This window comes from Patagioenas fasciata, chromosome W, assembly GCF_037038585.1.
Source record: "Patagioenas fasciata isolate bPatFas1 chromosome W, bPatFas1.hap1, whole genome shotgun sequence".
Classification (NCBI taxonomy): Eukaryota; Metazoa; Chordata; class Aves; order Columbiformes; family Columbidae; genus Patagioenas; species Patagioenas fasciata.
Window position 1 is genome coordinate 44726714 of NC_092559.1, and position 16990 is coordinate 44743703.

General features: G+C 36.3%; 1 pseudogene; it reads right to left on the minus strand.

Annotated features, from left to right (window-relative positions):
• Positions 1 to 12688, minus strand: part of LOC136115740 (dymeclin-like) — a 210031-nt pseudogene extending 197343 nt beyond the window's left edge.
• Positions 12689 to 16990: the final 4302 nt, after the last annotated feature.

Sequence of the window (16990 nt, forward strand, 5' to 3'; positions counted from 1 at the left end):
GACTGGGGACTAACTGGTGAAAAAACTTTCAATGCATTTGTTTTCCTTATCAGGATGGCTAACCAGCCTTCTCCAATATTTGTTAACAACTGTAACTGTTGTAATTTGCATTATTCTATTCTATTATAGGTTGATTTGTAATGATAATGTGTAACAAGAAAATGACACATAAGGTATGATGATCCACAGTGGGCATTCAAACTCACCAACAGAATGCCCCCTTTTGACTTTGGAGGCAAGAGGTGACTGCACCACCACTCCAATAGTAGCCTGTCAGTTGACTGTGGTCACAGGGTGGATTGTGTGGCAGTTGCACATTCCCCTGAGATATAGAGCCTTCAGTGGGGCCATTGATGGCTCTTAAGCATCTTTTCTGCCTCACTGTACCTGTCCCCACATACACACCTACGGTGGTACCAAGGTGCTGGCAGTCACATCCTCCCCTGCCCCAGGGCAGGGTGACTTCACCTCTACCAGTTGGTGGGGCAGGAGGGGTGGGACCCTCAGTCAATTTACAGGGTTCTTAACAAAGGAGGTGCCCAGAGCAGCTGTGAAGCTTCTGGACTATGTTTTAATGCCCACAGCCACATCTGACCAGACTATGAAGTGAGGTTCCCGCTGAAGACATCCTTTGAGTGGTCTTCCTAGAGCTGCAGGTCTGTGAACTGGAACCCTTTCCTTAGACTGGAACACTGTCTAAGGAGACTTCCTGGGATTGAGAATGCCTCACCTCTTCATTTGGGTGAGGGGTCCTTAAATGACCCCTCACCTACCCCAGGCAAATGATTATTTATTGTGAGTACCCTGAAGTGACAAGCCTCTAGTTTTGCTTCTTGTGAGTGACTACATGCACATTGTGGATCCTCATTATTCTTCTTTTGTTGTACTCAAATAATCTTCTCAACTGATGTCGCTGTAGTTCTAAATAATTGTATAAACCCTGTTTCTAGTCAGTTTACTGGCTACGCATTTCCAGCTAGAATTAAGTCTGTTTTGGAACTTGTTGTCCACCTAAAACTGACTTTCAAGTACCTCCGTGACAAAGATAAAGGAGGAGTCAAACTTCTTTCTGTAAAGACAGTTTCTGCTGAGACTGGAGAGCAGTCACCTAAGGGGAAGAATAAAATTAAACAACTCTTCACACCTCTGCGACAAATATATGCAAAGCAGCTCTGTTGTGGATAAGAGATGGACAGAACACTTTGGCTACCAGAATAAAACTGCATTGCGACTGGGAATATATTAAAAATAATTTATATGTAACACCACTGAAATTGAATCATAGTGTTTCTGAGTGAAATCAAGTGAAACAAGTTCTGCAGAGAACATTTTCAGATAGTATACAAGGTCTGATTCAGGATTTCACCAGTGCCCTGCAAAAACAACTGCATAATTTGCAAGAATTAACACTGCAAGACATAATGGATGACATCTTCTAATAGCATAAACCATGGTTTTCAGGCCTCAATCTGCATATATGGGTTCTTGTGGGAATTGGATGTGCTTTTGTAATATTTTTTCCTTGTTCTCTGAATCATCTGGAAAATTATACTGAATGTAAAGAAGAATAAAACCAGGGTCCTTGCTGCACTCACTGTGAACCAAATGTTCAAAACAAAAAAAGAGGGATATGTGGGAATGGTAGGATATGTGGTTCCAGCTAAATAGCCTTGGATAGAAGTATGGTTTTTTTATGAGTATAAGGAGTGATAGGCCAGGCCAGTGAGAATGATACCTCAGGCTGTGAAACTGCCCCCGTATGTATGATGTGTGAATGTTGGGCCTGGGCGTGTGAATGAGTGGGTCAGAACACCACCCACAAGATATGCATGGGAATGTGACTGGAAACAGTCACAACATGTGTGGTGTGTTTAAAATAACATTTTTTGAAAAAACCATCTAACCTCTTGGTCCAGCTCTGTATCTGTAAATCTATAAATTGAGATCTGTTAATAAAGGAGAGCTCAGCTCTGCCTGGCTCTGCTCTCGCTGCTAACAAGAACTCTGTGCCTGTGTGTCTCTGTCTGCATCTGTATGACTTGTTCCTCATCGCCACAGTTCATACAATTAGATTTAGCTAAAAAGGTCAGGTGATTTTTAAACAGCTCTAAACCAGTAGTAACCAGGAGTTACATCATTTGTATGATAAGTGTGTTTATGTAACACATAAGATGAACAAAAATGCGTCTTTTTCCCCAGCAATATATTTACCTATTACACTTAACCTTCTGTGCTTGAAAAAGTACTAAATACTTGTTCTATTTCAAACAATGATTTAAGAAAATTTTAAGTTTTGGTCTGTGTGTTAACTAGCAAAAATGAAAAACTCAAGTGAGCAGCAAAAGGAACATTTAAAAGCTTTTTTCCAGGTACTTACTTCTGACATTCTGCTGAGATTTTTAACTCTTTGATTCTAGAAAGAAAGACTTTAATCAACAACCCAAGGTTTCCTGTTCGAGGATTCTTCTCAACTAGATGAGGAAAAATAATATACAATTACATAGCACACATAAGTTGACATTATTTAGTTCAAATATTATATAGAATAAAACAAAATTTCAACATCTTAAATATTTCTACATCATCTGTTTTTCTGTACAGCTGTTGTTCTTCTTTCAAGATTCTCCAGGACATGCTTAACTACTCCATAACAGGTCTCCAAACATATTTTTTCATCCTAAATTTCAAATATCCCAAATGTGGAGCTCATGCTGCTTCCTTTCCAAGACTTCTCTACAGCACAACAGTCTCCTGGCAGAAAATTCAGCAGGTTTTCACAACCAGCTTTTCCCTTCTTAAAAGATCACTGATCAAATTTATATTTTATTCCTTTTGCCCTCTGATAAATTCTTTACCCTTATTGATCTGCTTAGAGGGTGAATGAAAAAAAAAAAAAAGAGGTAGTAGGGATGGAGTTATTTGTTTTAAACTTTTCAGTCTTTCAAGTTCTACAAAATAGCTGACCATAGAAGTTTCTAAAAATTTGGAATATATATAAACTCACTCTTTACACTATTTTAATCTTACTAGCGGAACACGTACAGGTAGAGTTCAGTATCCTAAAGACATGGGTGCACGCATGAATGCTATTTGTTAATTTTTCTGATAAAGCACATGGAAAAAAAAGTTAATTTGTCACAGTTTCTCACCTAAAGACTTGCAGACTGAGATGGTAGCTTCTTCCAACAGCTTCAAGTCAGCACTAGGGGAGGGAGGAAAGAAGAAAAAAAAGAAGTTACATGAGCAATTGGGTTCCTGTACTTAAGTGAAAAATCATCACAATATTTCTATGAAACACTTAATTTCACCAGTTCATTATTTGGTTTACATCGATGAGTTGAGGTGAGAAGGAACCTCTGGAGATCATCTTGTCCAAGCTCTCTGCTCAAGTAGGGCCACCCAGAACCACATCCAGGTGACTTTTGTATATCTCCAAGGACAAAGACTCCACAACCTCTCTGGGCAACCAGAGAAGAAATATCATATGAAATAACATTTTTTAAAAGCATAAATTAAATAATCTTCAACCTGACATTTAACCTCAAGCTGAGCACCACTTTCCTTTAATGTTATTATATTAATGCAACGATCACATCAGATACATCAAGTTTTTCATAACTTCATAACTGCGTGTTGGTATTCTCCAGTGAAAACCATCAGCTGATAAGAACAATAAAGCACTACAGCAAAACCTGCCAAGAGCCACTGAAAGTAAACACCAGCTGTAACAAACAGACATTTATATACTCTTCTTACTACAGACCTATCACTACAGAGTAACCAATCCTTGAAAGCAAGAGAGAAGAATACACAGAAAGTATATTTGTCCTTAATAGACAGGGAAAAGACAAATAATTATCAGATACTGTGGACACATTAAGCAACATGAAGGTGTCCCAACGTTAAGAACTAAAGGACAACCTGTTCCAGTGTTTCGACACCCTCATCATAAACAATTTCTTGCTTATATCTAATTTGAATCTCCCCTTTTGCAGTTCAAAACCATCACCCCTTGTCCTGTTGCTAGAGGCCCTACTGCTCAGGATATCAAACAAGATTGTACAGTTTCTATACAGACCAAATTATTAATAATATTAATAACAGCTGTCATTCTGAAATTACCCAAATTAAGTCAGTCAAAAAAAACCAAAAAAAAACAAACACACACAAAAAAATAATTTAAAAAACCCCAAACAGTTAAATGCTTGCAGATATAACATCATATGCAATACAGGATGACCAATTTCAGAGCTAATGCAGCTACATCCTTATAATTAAAGGTATGAAAACTGCCATAATCAGAATAAATAGCAAAGTAGCAACATAATGAAACCCGAACAGTAACTCGGCCTAAAAAGTCAGTGGTCTGGCCTCCGTTCAAGCACTCATCTTCTATTAAAATATTGCAAAATGTAATACTGCCGTCATTAGATTGCTAAAGTCACTGTTGCTTCCTAAGCATTAAGTTTTTCGATGAGTAACCTGATTTATATGAAAATAGAGATTAAACACCTCAATCCCATCTTGGCAACTATCTGTAGCTCTGCCACAGAACTTCTAAAGAAAAGTCCTCCTTCTTTTGTTTTTAAATGTAAATGGTAATCCAGTTGACAGCACAGCCCTAAAAACAGTTGCATCAGTCTGAGATTAACTGTGTTGATATCTGGAAAGCCCCTAAACCAGCTCCACTGCCGGAAACCCATGTTGAACTGAGCTCTTGGAAGCTGAGTTTAAGCAATGAGAACTAGAAAAGGAGGTAAGGATATTGGTAGAAACAGCAGCAAAAAGAATTATTTCAAAACTTTAATAGGAAATGTTTCAAGACAGAGACATCAAACAACTTAAATTTTAAGACTCCTGCAAATTTTCCTGTATATCAGACTAATTTACTGTGTAGTGACCTGACAGCAGAGACAGCTGAATATCCTAAGACAACTTCAGATAATGCAGATTGGTTTTTTTCCAACATCAAATATCAGCATTTTCCTCCCTTATAAATCAGTTTGAAACATAAGTTTTGGAAAGAACAAATTTACACTTCCATATATACTTGAAAAACATTAAACTGAGTCTCAAAGGTGGTCTCTTGTTTCAGTGCTGAAGACATGCAGAGTAATTCAAAACAAATGGTATAAAGCAACTACAGACAACACGATTTCCCAGGTCTATGTCAAACAAGGACTCTCGCATTAAAAAAAAATTAAAAGAAATCTAAATTTGCTACTCATCAGGATTTATTCCTTCCTGCAAGCAGGCAGGCAAGGTAAACATTCTGTTGGACATCAAGTGACTAGAAGGTTCTTAGGCACCAAATAATCAGCATCCAACACATTGTAACCCACCTCCCACTATCCAAAGGTACTGGAGATTTCCATTAATCCAGCTGGAGTGATTATTGTAATTGCTCCAGGATTTAAACCACAAATGGGGACAATCAACTTTTAATTATGGTTCATTTTCCCCCTAATTTCTAAACAGTTAAGTTTAAAACTACAGTGTTCTTTAATTTTTTTTAATTCCCTTTGAGTCACTAAAAATCACACCAAGTCCCCAAACAATTTCCACAGTTACCTAATTTCTACAAACTGCCAGGATCAAAACAAGACCTTCAGATCTTCAGCAAAGCTTTTAACGAGTCATTTTTTTCCTACTAAAACAAAGTTCAATGCTTAAAAAATAAATATAATCCACTTGCCCTCATTCATACAAGAACTGAATTTTGCCATCCTGAGGACAACATCATCTGTAAAATTTCAATTTACACAACAGAAACACCTAGAGAGGGAGAGATGCAGCAGGACACTACTCAAACACAGTCTGAAAATAGTCATTTTATACTCTATAAATAATATTACAGCTACATTCTCATGGATGAATTCATAGAGTATAGTGAGGAGGTACCTGGAGCAAAGCTTAGTAGTGGATTTCTTAATGTGGGCAGGAAAAAAAGTGAAAGAAATGAAAAAAGTTGCATATTTTTTTGTGAAGACAGAAGATACATTATATTAACACTTAGGCAGAAAATGTCAGGGTCAAGATTCATAACATGGCACAAATGAAATGCTACAACCAGCTGTAGTGTTGCCTTTGCTCTACAATCCCTGTGGAGGTGACATGTAGTTAATGAATTAATAGAAGAATGGAAACCTAACACTAAAACCTCCATTTTTCATTAATTATTGAAGAAAAGTTCCAATTTTCTCTGAACACCCTCACCCAAGGACTATGGGCTGTCATGTTGCCAAATATATGTGTATACACATGCACATATATAGATGTATGTTTAGGAGCTCGCTATTTGGGACAAAAAAAGTCTGAAACGCAAATTGACTCTCTTTACAATATTACACTTAATTGTAACAAAGTACCCATGGGAGGATCCAGGCAGGAACAACCTTTCAGAAAAGGAAAATATCCCACACATTTTCCACTCTGCAATTTTATCTACCAAGAACTGGGAAAATAAAAATTACACTTTTTCCACAACTGAAGCTTCTGAAAAGATGATATTTTCTAAAAAAATATTTTCCAGAACATAAAAAAAAGTTCATGTGCATATAGTAACAAACAAGTCACGGATCTGTAATATAATGGTCACAGTCACCTGGGTGAGTTAATATTTAATCATATCACAGAATCAACTGGGTTGGAAAAGACCTCAGAGATCATCACGTCCAACCCTTGGTCCAACTTCAGTCCATTTACTAAATCATGGCACTAAGTGCCATGTCCAATCTCAGTTTAAAAACCTCCAGGGATGGTGAGTCCACCACCTCCCTGGGCAGGTTATTCCAATGCCTGATCACTCTCTCCATAATGAATTTCTTTCTAATATCCAGCCTAAATTTCCCCTGGCAGAGTTTAAGCCCATGCCCCCTTGTCCTATTGCTAACTGCCTGGGAGAAGAGACCAATCCCCACCTGGCTATAACTTCCCTTCAGGTAGTTATAGAGAGTGATGAGGTCACCTCTAAGCCTCCTCTTCTCTAGACTAAACAATCCCAGCTCTCTCAGCCTCTCCCCATCGGTCTTATGCTCAAGTCCCTTCACCAGTCTTGTTGCTCTTCTCTGGACCTGCTCCAGCACTTCAATATCTTTCCTGAACTGAGGGGCCCAGAACTGAACACAATACTCCAGGTGTGGCCTCACCAATTCAGAGTACAGGGGAAGGATCACTTCCCTTGTCCTGCTGACCATGCTATTTCTGATATATTTCATCTGGCACTACCTGAACTATTTGGTTTTGGGCAAGTAGTATATATTCCAACTATATTTACCAGAAAATGTTTCATTTTAAAGGCATCAAAACATTAGAGGTTTTGCAGTGATTATTACCCTGTGATGTCTCAACAAGACAAGCAGTAAGAATATTTTGCGTATAAGTTGTCACTACGAACCCATCCCTAGACAGGAAATATTTGCATCACATAGTAAGTACTGGGAAGGAGAGAGAAGAAATCAAAATTAAGTTTAAACTTGCAAGCTCAAACACTACCCCTTTGATACAAGAGGTCAAAATTGTCCTTTTATATTTCACAAGGAAGAGCAAAAATTATGAGTTATCATATGCAAAGGCATTGATTATTGACCAAGTAGAACACTGAAACACTATTTAGATAATATAAATTCTGTTTTTCTTGCTGAAATTGCTCTTCTATCATTTAACAATCAATCTCATGTCAAGTTTTTTTCTTCATCAGCAAGTTAGTTTTCTGTAAGAAAGCATAGTTTTTTCAGTAAAGGAGGCAGGGAAGAAAGGTAAATTAAGCAGCCTATTGCTAAAAACACACCAAAAAACACAACACAACAACAACACACAGTTTTCATTGACTGCAGATTTTTATTTCTGGCTTCATACTACCAGAAAGCTGGATTTTCTGGTCAGCTATTCTGGCATATATTGTAAAAACCTATTACTTCCAAAAAGAAGAAAAAAATATTTAAAAAAAATAAATAAATCAGTGGAGTTATTTTACTGTGACTGAAATAAACTCAGTTGCCTTACTTTAAATTTACTAACAATCAGTCCCACAGACTTCAACAAAACCATAATTAATAAAAGACAGTGAAAGAAAGGAGTCATCTTTGAAAAACATGGTTTTATCTGCTTTTATTTGAAAGGTATCACAATAGAAGAGGTTTCAAAGTGACAGTGAAGAGTTAAAATATCTCAACGTGGCAATAGAAAGTATTCTGCATATAAAATGTAACTATAAACATCCTCATACCATGGTGTCTATTCTTATGATAAAAATAAGACCAAAATTGTAGTAGAACAGAAAAAAAACACAAAAACAAAACACAGCTTTTCTGAGAGTTTTTTTCCCTCTAAGTAAAGGTGTTTCGATTGCCATCGAATACAAAACAGAAGAATCAGCCCATTCAGTAAATTCACACTGTGGGAATGTTGACTTAAATGGACTAGGCAGAGGAAAGATATCAAAAGAACCAAAAGCTGCATATAATTTATCGTACCAATTTCAAAACGTACCATATTAAAGCAACATAAAAGTTGCTCGGTTTTATGTCTTTCCATTAAAGGCTCCTGTGCACTATTCTTGAACCAGCTGCTCATTAAAAACTCTGGGGAAGGAACAAAGTGGAACAGTAAATATTAAGCACATGATTTTCAGCAAGTTCTGGGTTAGTTAAGTCCAGTTTAAGTTTTCCATCAGGAAAGAATCGTAACTAATGCTGCCCCTAAAGAGGACACTGCATTTTCGGGAGTGACTTGTAGCAGAGCCAGACAAACACAAAATTCTGCCTAAACCAAGAGCTGAGGCACCAAAGTAAACCTCACTGCTCCTGTTCATGACAATAACTAAACAAGTCACCCAGAAAAGCTGTTATTTTATTTTTCCGATATCCAAACAGTATTCAGATTGATAAGGCAGCCACTTGAAATGTAGCAAGTGGCAGATTGAAGATTTTAATTCAGCTCCCATGAGTCCATTCTGTGCAACAAGTAAGGATCCATGAAAGAAAATTAAAAAAAAAAAAAAAATTACCTACTTGCCATCCATAACCTGCTTTACGGCAGAAGAGATTATAATACAATTTTTACAGTGCAAAGCATGAAGCAACCTAAAACTAAACTGCTGGTAGCTTTCCCTTTTACATTTATGCATATATTACTCATCTCCTACTCCTAAATTGTTTAAGTGTCTTTACCTGCCAAATACTCCAGACTTGCTCTGGCTGTTACTATCGCTCATGGTCAAGGACAGTGAACAGGGATTCACAACAGCTCATTTCTAATTATTGACAGTTGATTCATAATCAGGATTTGCAAATGCACAGACCAGAATTACTCCCACTTTATATTCTCTCTTAAAACTTGCTTAACTATGAAGAAAATCAACATGATGAGAGGAAGAACAGCCCAGAAAAGCAGAATATCACACTCCCAGCAGCCAGCACATATTTTCACATGCGTTTTTGGATGACACAGCAGGTTTAAGCAATCTCACCTTTTAGCCCAACAGTTTGCTCTGCTCCCCAAACCCAAAAAATAAAAATCAATCCCTCATTGTGCCAGAATTGTTTTGCAGTGCCAAGCCACGAATCATTCTAGGGAATTAACTTGGCTGAAAAAATAAACACTTCTCTTTTTGCCATGTTGTTTTTCAGATAGATTAGTTCCTGGTTAAACCCAGAGCAGAGCAAAATAAACACTGGGACAGCAAAAATGCAAAAGTATCTTGCATCAGTGTTGCTGACAGAGATGCAGCGACTTTGGAACCAGTAGCATTTATTCATCCTTGTAAGCTACCTTGTGTTCTTCACTAAAATAGATGACAAAATGAACTGAAAATATAAACCCAGTAAAGAAGACGTGGCTGCATAAATGAGAAATGATAAAGAACTATAAACGGAACCACACAAAGATTAACATATACAATTGGGAGAGAAAGCAAAAGAGAGAAAGCCAGAAAGGTGAGAAATAGATAAAGAGAGAAGAGATCAAGCCAACTGAAAGGGGAATGGGAGAAAATCAAAACAGTGACAAAGAAATAAAGGGTATAAAGTGCTGAGAAAAGCAAAGCATAAGGAAATGAAGACAGACAGCAATGCCATTATCAGATCAGATATGGTATCATGCCCTATTTTTTCTTAGAGTAGAAAACCAGTAAATTCACCAACTCTCAAGGCCCTGAGCTTCTGATTTTGGGGATTAAAGGACTATTGTTCCTTGGAAGATCCAACTGGGTTTGGCAGCCCAAAAGATCTTCCTTTGGCGGCTGTGATCAGCAGTACCTGGGCTAATCCGGACAACCTTCTATAAAGCAAAGCATGACTTGCTTATTCCTCATCAGAGAGAAAGTACACACAGAAAAGTGTTCAAAACCCCACAAACTTGTACAAACAGATTCAAATTTCCCTTAAATATATCGCAAGTAGCCTCTGTCTTCCTTACAGATACTGGTTTCTTCATGACAACAAGGTAAATGTGTTGCTGAAAGCAACCCCAGTACCACCACGGCCCATGTGTTGCTGATTTTTGTTGTCTTATTTATTGTTGGTTGGTTTTCCTACGACCATATATATTCTCCTACTACCTTCACTTTTCATGTTTTTCTCTTCTTTCCCTGTAGTACTGTCATCTATAGGACAAAAGTACATCTGAAGCAGCATCCAGAGAATAGGACCCCCTTCCACCTGGGGATCGTATCAGTCCCATCTTTGCAAAAATTCAAGGAAGTAAAAAAAGTATTATTTGAGAGAAAAAAAAAACAAAAAACAACTAAATTGTGTCCTGTTGGACAGGTGAAAAACAGTTCCTATTCACGAGAGCAAAAAAAAAAAAAAAAACCACAAAAGAAAAAAAGCGCACCTAAAAGCACCTTGCTTCTGTCTAAAGATTGACCTACACTCAAGCCTCGTTAAAACAAAACTGGAACCATTTTCCCTCCCAGTTGTCTGAACATTCACTTACTCCCAGTAGTAGGAGACATGATCTGCCTGATCTGGTCCTAATTGTTATCAAAATAAATGTGGGTTTTTTTGCCTTTCAGAAGCTACTGCACACAAGACGCAGCACAGAGTTAAGTCACGTAACACGTAAACTACAATTTCTGGTGAGGTATATCCCATTATTCATTCAATCAGTGATTTATATTTTAGACTTGACTGCTCAGAGCAGTCAAATCTGCACTGGTTTTTCACCTTCTGAAAAAAAAAAAAACCAAACACATTTATTGTGACAGGAGCTCTATTTTAAACAAAAAAAAAAAAAAATTGAAAGATGGCAATCAAATTGGCCAGAACAACCCTTAAACACATTTCCAATTTATTAAAGGTGAAAAGTGTTCCAAATTTTAGCAGAAACGCATTGTGGCCTTTTTAAACCTGTTACACAAGTGTTTAGAAGTAGTCTGTTATGATCCTTTGTGAAAAAGCCAGATCCTTTGTAAGGATAATAAAGGGGTCAAATGAGACATTCACCTGACAGAAGATTATCAGGTCACATTGTAAACTGTAAAAAACAGTTTAAGTGATAATTAGAAGTATTAAATAATACCAGACTGTTCTTTTAAGACTGATAATCAATAGATAGGCCAATGAATTTAGCAATGGACAACGATTTATTTTCTGTATTTCTGGACATGTGCTGTGGATCCTCACAAAAATATTAATTCTGTTTACATCTACACCACTTGCTGGAGTGAAAAGACACATGGAACTTGAATTTTAGATATTCAGAAAATATTTTTGTGGAGACATGCCAAGCTTCTTTGTAAAATGTAAAGGGGGGGGGGGGGGGAAGCCATACAGACTAAGAAACTCAACAGGTAACCTACAATTAAGTTATGGAAAATGTGCAACTCAATGTAAGTCAAGAGGAAATATCACATTAGAGTCTTGAGCAACTCCAGAGGCTTTCCCAAAAAAAAAAAAAAACCAAGAAAACAGGAACCCACAGGAATGGAAGAAGTGGTGGAAGAGCCTTCAAAATTAGAAACAACAGTCAATTTTGCACATGCATTTTTTCCTCTGCTACCTAAAACAGGATTAACAAAACCACTCATTTGCTTTCATACTTATAAATATACAATCAAGGTTTAGTTTTTCAACAAGAACCCTCTTACCTGTTTGTTGGAGTGGTAAAGCTGAGACAGCAGCTGATTCCAGAATGGGTCATTCTCAGAGATAGGTTCTGCTCCTGCTAATTTCTTTAAGTACTCCTTTTCCAGAAGCTCACTGATACTGCTGCTGCTATTTGCTCCCATCTTCTTTATTTGGCAAATTCCTTTCTAAATTTTCATTTATTTAATAAAAAATATAAACATTTAAAGTCTTTTGTACTAATAAGGAATCTATACATCCTAAATTAGCAATCAGTAGTTTTAGTTCACCACCTTGAACAATTATCAAAAAGTAGAAAACATGCACATAGGAAGACATTTAAAAGACTTTTCTTTCTTTCAACAATGACTTCTTCATCCAAGGAAGTTAAAAATTACCGTGCTATATACTTCAGTCATTGTCTCACTTGGATTTTCATAAATCACGCTCAACAAGAACAGTGTCACAGTTGTCTCGAAACCAGTGGGGAAAACTGCAAAGAATTCACAATTTAAACAGGGGTGTCCAGTTGACAAGCTATTCAAAATTATATTTTCCAAGTGAATATGTGCAGATAGAAAATTATTTCTATTGTCAAGAAAAGGAGTCCATCATGGAGCAAATTCCTGCCTGTTATCAATGATCTACACCTTGAAATCTCCCACCTTCAAGGAGGGAAAAGTTAAAAAATACATACATCAAAAAACTGCTTTTTGAAGCAACATCGCAGAAGCTGGTAGAGATATTGTCCAAAACCTCTTTTCATTACCAGCTGTGTTGTCCTTGACCTGTGCAAGAATGATGAGATTTCAATTCTCCATGCTGCTTGTCAGCACTTCTTACCTTTATAAACAATTTAATTAAAGAAAAAAATACCATGATACTATTAACTATGTGCCAGGGATGCTCCTAAGCATCTTGTATCGTTCCACGACATCAGCTTCAATCATCTTCCATCTTTGGAGAAGAAATAACTGTGACTAATAGCTTTTAAAGTTTATATTTACATAAAAGAAATAAGAACAGTAACAGCTATACTAGGAGATGTAAGATACTACTCGGTAGCAACTCTTCCCTTGGTCTTCACAAAGATATAGGATCCGTTTCACAAATCACTCCAGTACTGATTAAGACTCATCAGCTTTCCAGAAGCAGTTGCTTGCAGAAAATACCATTCTAGCAGTAGTTAACAGTAATAAAGAACAGTATAAAAATGAGGAACACTTACTAAAAAGAAACTAAGGGATACAACAAAAAGCTGCAATGTTTGCAGCCATCACTATAGCCATCTGAAGAATTTATATTTGAGATTTAGAGCAAATACACAGCACCTAAATATTTCAAAAGCAACAAAAAGCCAGCACAGACTGAGAGTAGAACACAGGATATTTTCCATCCTCCACCATCACTATTAGCTGCTCTAGAAGACAGAATACAGCAAGATGAAACTTTATACTGACTCAGTATATCAAATTTTATAACTGTACCACTGTAGTTCTGCTGTTGTGCACCTGTGGAATTCATTTTTACAAAGCGGCTCAGTTTCTACCACCTCCCCTTTATATCTAACCAAAGGGAAGATAGAGACAATAATCATAACCTCATTTACATCTCATTTAGCACAAAGCTCTGAAGATACTGTCTACAGAACTAGCAGAAGTCATTTCTGTCATGGGGACAGGAAGAAAAATTTAAAAGTGGTCTATGAGTGAAAATGGAAGTTTGTGCCAGGGAATTCTGTAGAGAAACATTAATGTATTATAAAATGTAATTATTTTAAGAATACTTCCAGAAATTTGGTTTAATATTTACTCATGGAACAGAATGAATGCATCTTACTTGAATATAAATTTTACTGCCTCAAAGGAAGGAAAAAAAACACCACCACAAACAACAAAACAACCACAAGACTTAAAGTACGCTACCTTTAATATTAATTGACCTTATTTCAAAGGTAGAGATTAAACAGAAAAAAATCAATCAAAAGAATCCAATTGCTAGATAAATACTTGTAAAGTAATTAGTAGATACATGGACTTTGTGAGCTTTGCCTTCTACTCATTTGTGAGCCAACTTAACTCAGAGCATTCAAATAAACATTTTTTTCCTCTCTGTTATATCCCAGGTTTTTTTTCTCTCCCAAAATATTCTATTCACTATACTCCTACAAAGTAAAAATCTCTGTTCTACTGATACTTAATAGAGATGACCATACTTAGCTGCGTTATACCTGTTGTAGGTTATTTCTAACTCCTTCCATCATTAACTTATATTATCTCAAAATGTTCTGGTTTTGTGCTCTGCAATGATTTTACAATGCAGCCTGAGCACCTTGAGCTCCTACAATCTCAAGTGCCATAAGCCCAGCTTTAAATCAGAAAAACATTTCTTAGGAACTCCAAGCGACAGAGGAAGTAAGTCTTCAGATTTCTTGAATATCCTGCAGGAAAAATGTCTAAAATAATTTAAAAATAAAAGCAACACACGCACAAAAAAAAAAAAAATAATCAATCAAGACTTTCAAGAGTATTAGCAATGGTAACAGATTAACCCAAATGCTTTAACTTTGATGGTTACATGTTATCCATGATCTCCAACACATTTACAAGACAGATACTGTTCTCCACTCACCACCTTAAAACATTTTCAAACATGTTTTTAAAGAGCAGACGTGTTTCTTTTCAAAACAGCTGCCCTTAGCTGGAAGAAAAAATAAAAAAAAAAAAAAAAAAAAAATCAGTCCAATAAAACATGTAACCACTTAAATTTGCAAATTGCTTTTGATTAAAAGGCATTATCGTTGTGTCTCTAACACTGGTTAAGGCAGTAGAGGTTCAAATTTTTATAAGACATAAAATGTTAGTATTTGAAACACAACATGATATTAATTGCTATTTTTTTAAATTTTAAATCTTTACCCATGACTTTCCCTAGACTTGACTTTCCCAACAGCCCCCATTGCAACTCCAGGGAATCTCAGTCACTTCTGAGCAGAAGGTTGTTCAATACATTCTCTTTCCTCACATGATGAAGTGGGAGAGCCATGAGAAACACCAAATAAGAAAACCCTTTTCACTAAAAAAAAAAAAAAAAAAAATCATCAAATCATCAGTCCCAACTCCAGCAGTAAATTACCAAAGAAATCTAATTTTTTTTTTTTACTGAAATACACTAAATGCATGGTTTCACTAAAAAAAAAAGTTGTCTTCTCTTGAAAAGCAATCAAGCTAATTATTTGCTAAAAAAAAAAATTAGACATAATTTATTAGCAAGTCTTTTAGTTTAACACTATTATTACCTTTACCAATAACTCTAAGTAAGCTGGGAACACCCCTACATAATCACAGTGTCACACTATGTTAAACCCAACATCTGTTTAGTCCTGAACTTGGCTCCAGGACACAGCAGCAGCTAGTCCAGAGCAACCACAAGGGAGTTTGTTCTGCACATCAGGACTCATTCCAATCTCAAAGAGCAAGGGGTAGATATATATCCCAAGTTTACCGTCCCTTCAAAAAGATTAATATTAATTATTAACAATGTTCACAAGAATGTAATTTTTTCTCTTCAATTTAAAAGCAATTCAGCAACATACATGTTGTGTCTGAGCTCCTAAATGTAACTCAAGGTACAACATGTGTACTGTCCAAACTTGTCATGCTCTCTAAACCTTCTGTTTCAAGAATTTTAGACAAGTACCTCCTACTGATCTCAATTGATATTATACTAACTCATCCAGTATAACCAGCTCCCCCTTCCAAAACTATTCTTGCCATGATGGTCTGGCTGAGTCCACAGACAACCTGAATAATACATATTATAATTATTATTTTTTTAATTAGTACTTGAAAGCCTAAGAATATGAGGTGGTCATGCAGACAATTTTACCACACCATCTGAGATCTGGTCTCTAAGCTAGGTCTTTAACGCAACCATGTGAAAATAAAATTAAGAAGTGATGCTATTTGAAAACCTACATTTGAAAGCCTAACAAAATTTCATTTCCACATATAACAGCACTTTGGTTATCTTTACAATTTTAGGAACTAAAACAAATGCACATTGTTTTCCTTTCAAGCAAAGCAGCTGATATAGCTGTAAAAAATGAGAATATATAAGATGTAATTCTGCTTCTTCAAGTATTAACACAGTTGCTGCACTGAGGTTTTTGGCTAATTCCCGCTTGTATCCAAGAACTGTACGTTCCAGACCATATTTCACCTGTGAGACATTAAAATGCCCCACAAAATCCTAACATAAAACTTCCCTCGCATTTATGAGGCTACTGCAATAAATACATATAATTCTTCATACAACAGAAGATGCAGAAGATATAGTAACCATAGATATTATTCAGTGTCAATATTTTAATTTTAGTGTCCACGCAATGTATTTGAGTGTCTAAGGATCAAAAATCAGAATCTTTTTATTAACTTTAATTGCTGCTAGAAATACCAATGGTGTCTATACAGACCAATTTTCCAAGAGAAAATCGAGTTGGGTACCACACATACCCAAAGTTACCAGAAAAGGACTAACAGATCTCACCACAGAAATGATAACTCATGCTGTAAACACCAAAAAAAATATTTAATTTCAGCAATAAAACTATAATTTCTCTTATCTACGCACCCTCCAGCTGCTTTCTGCCCACCTCCAGAAAATAAGCCAACAAGCAGTAAGTAGAGCTTTTAATTCAAATTATAGTTAATTTAGTTTTTCGACACACACACTTAAATATCAAGAAAGAAAAGCTCCCTTAATAAGGATGGGTTTGCAGCTTTCCTGGCATATTAAGTGTTTATTCAACGGCACTATTTGGGGAAGTTTTGGTGCTGTTAGTGAGGCTGGAAGAAAAAAAAAAAAAAAAAATACATAAGAAGTGATTTGATCTTTCTCCAAAGGTAAAAAACAGTTACAGAAAT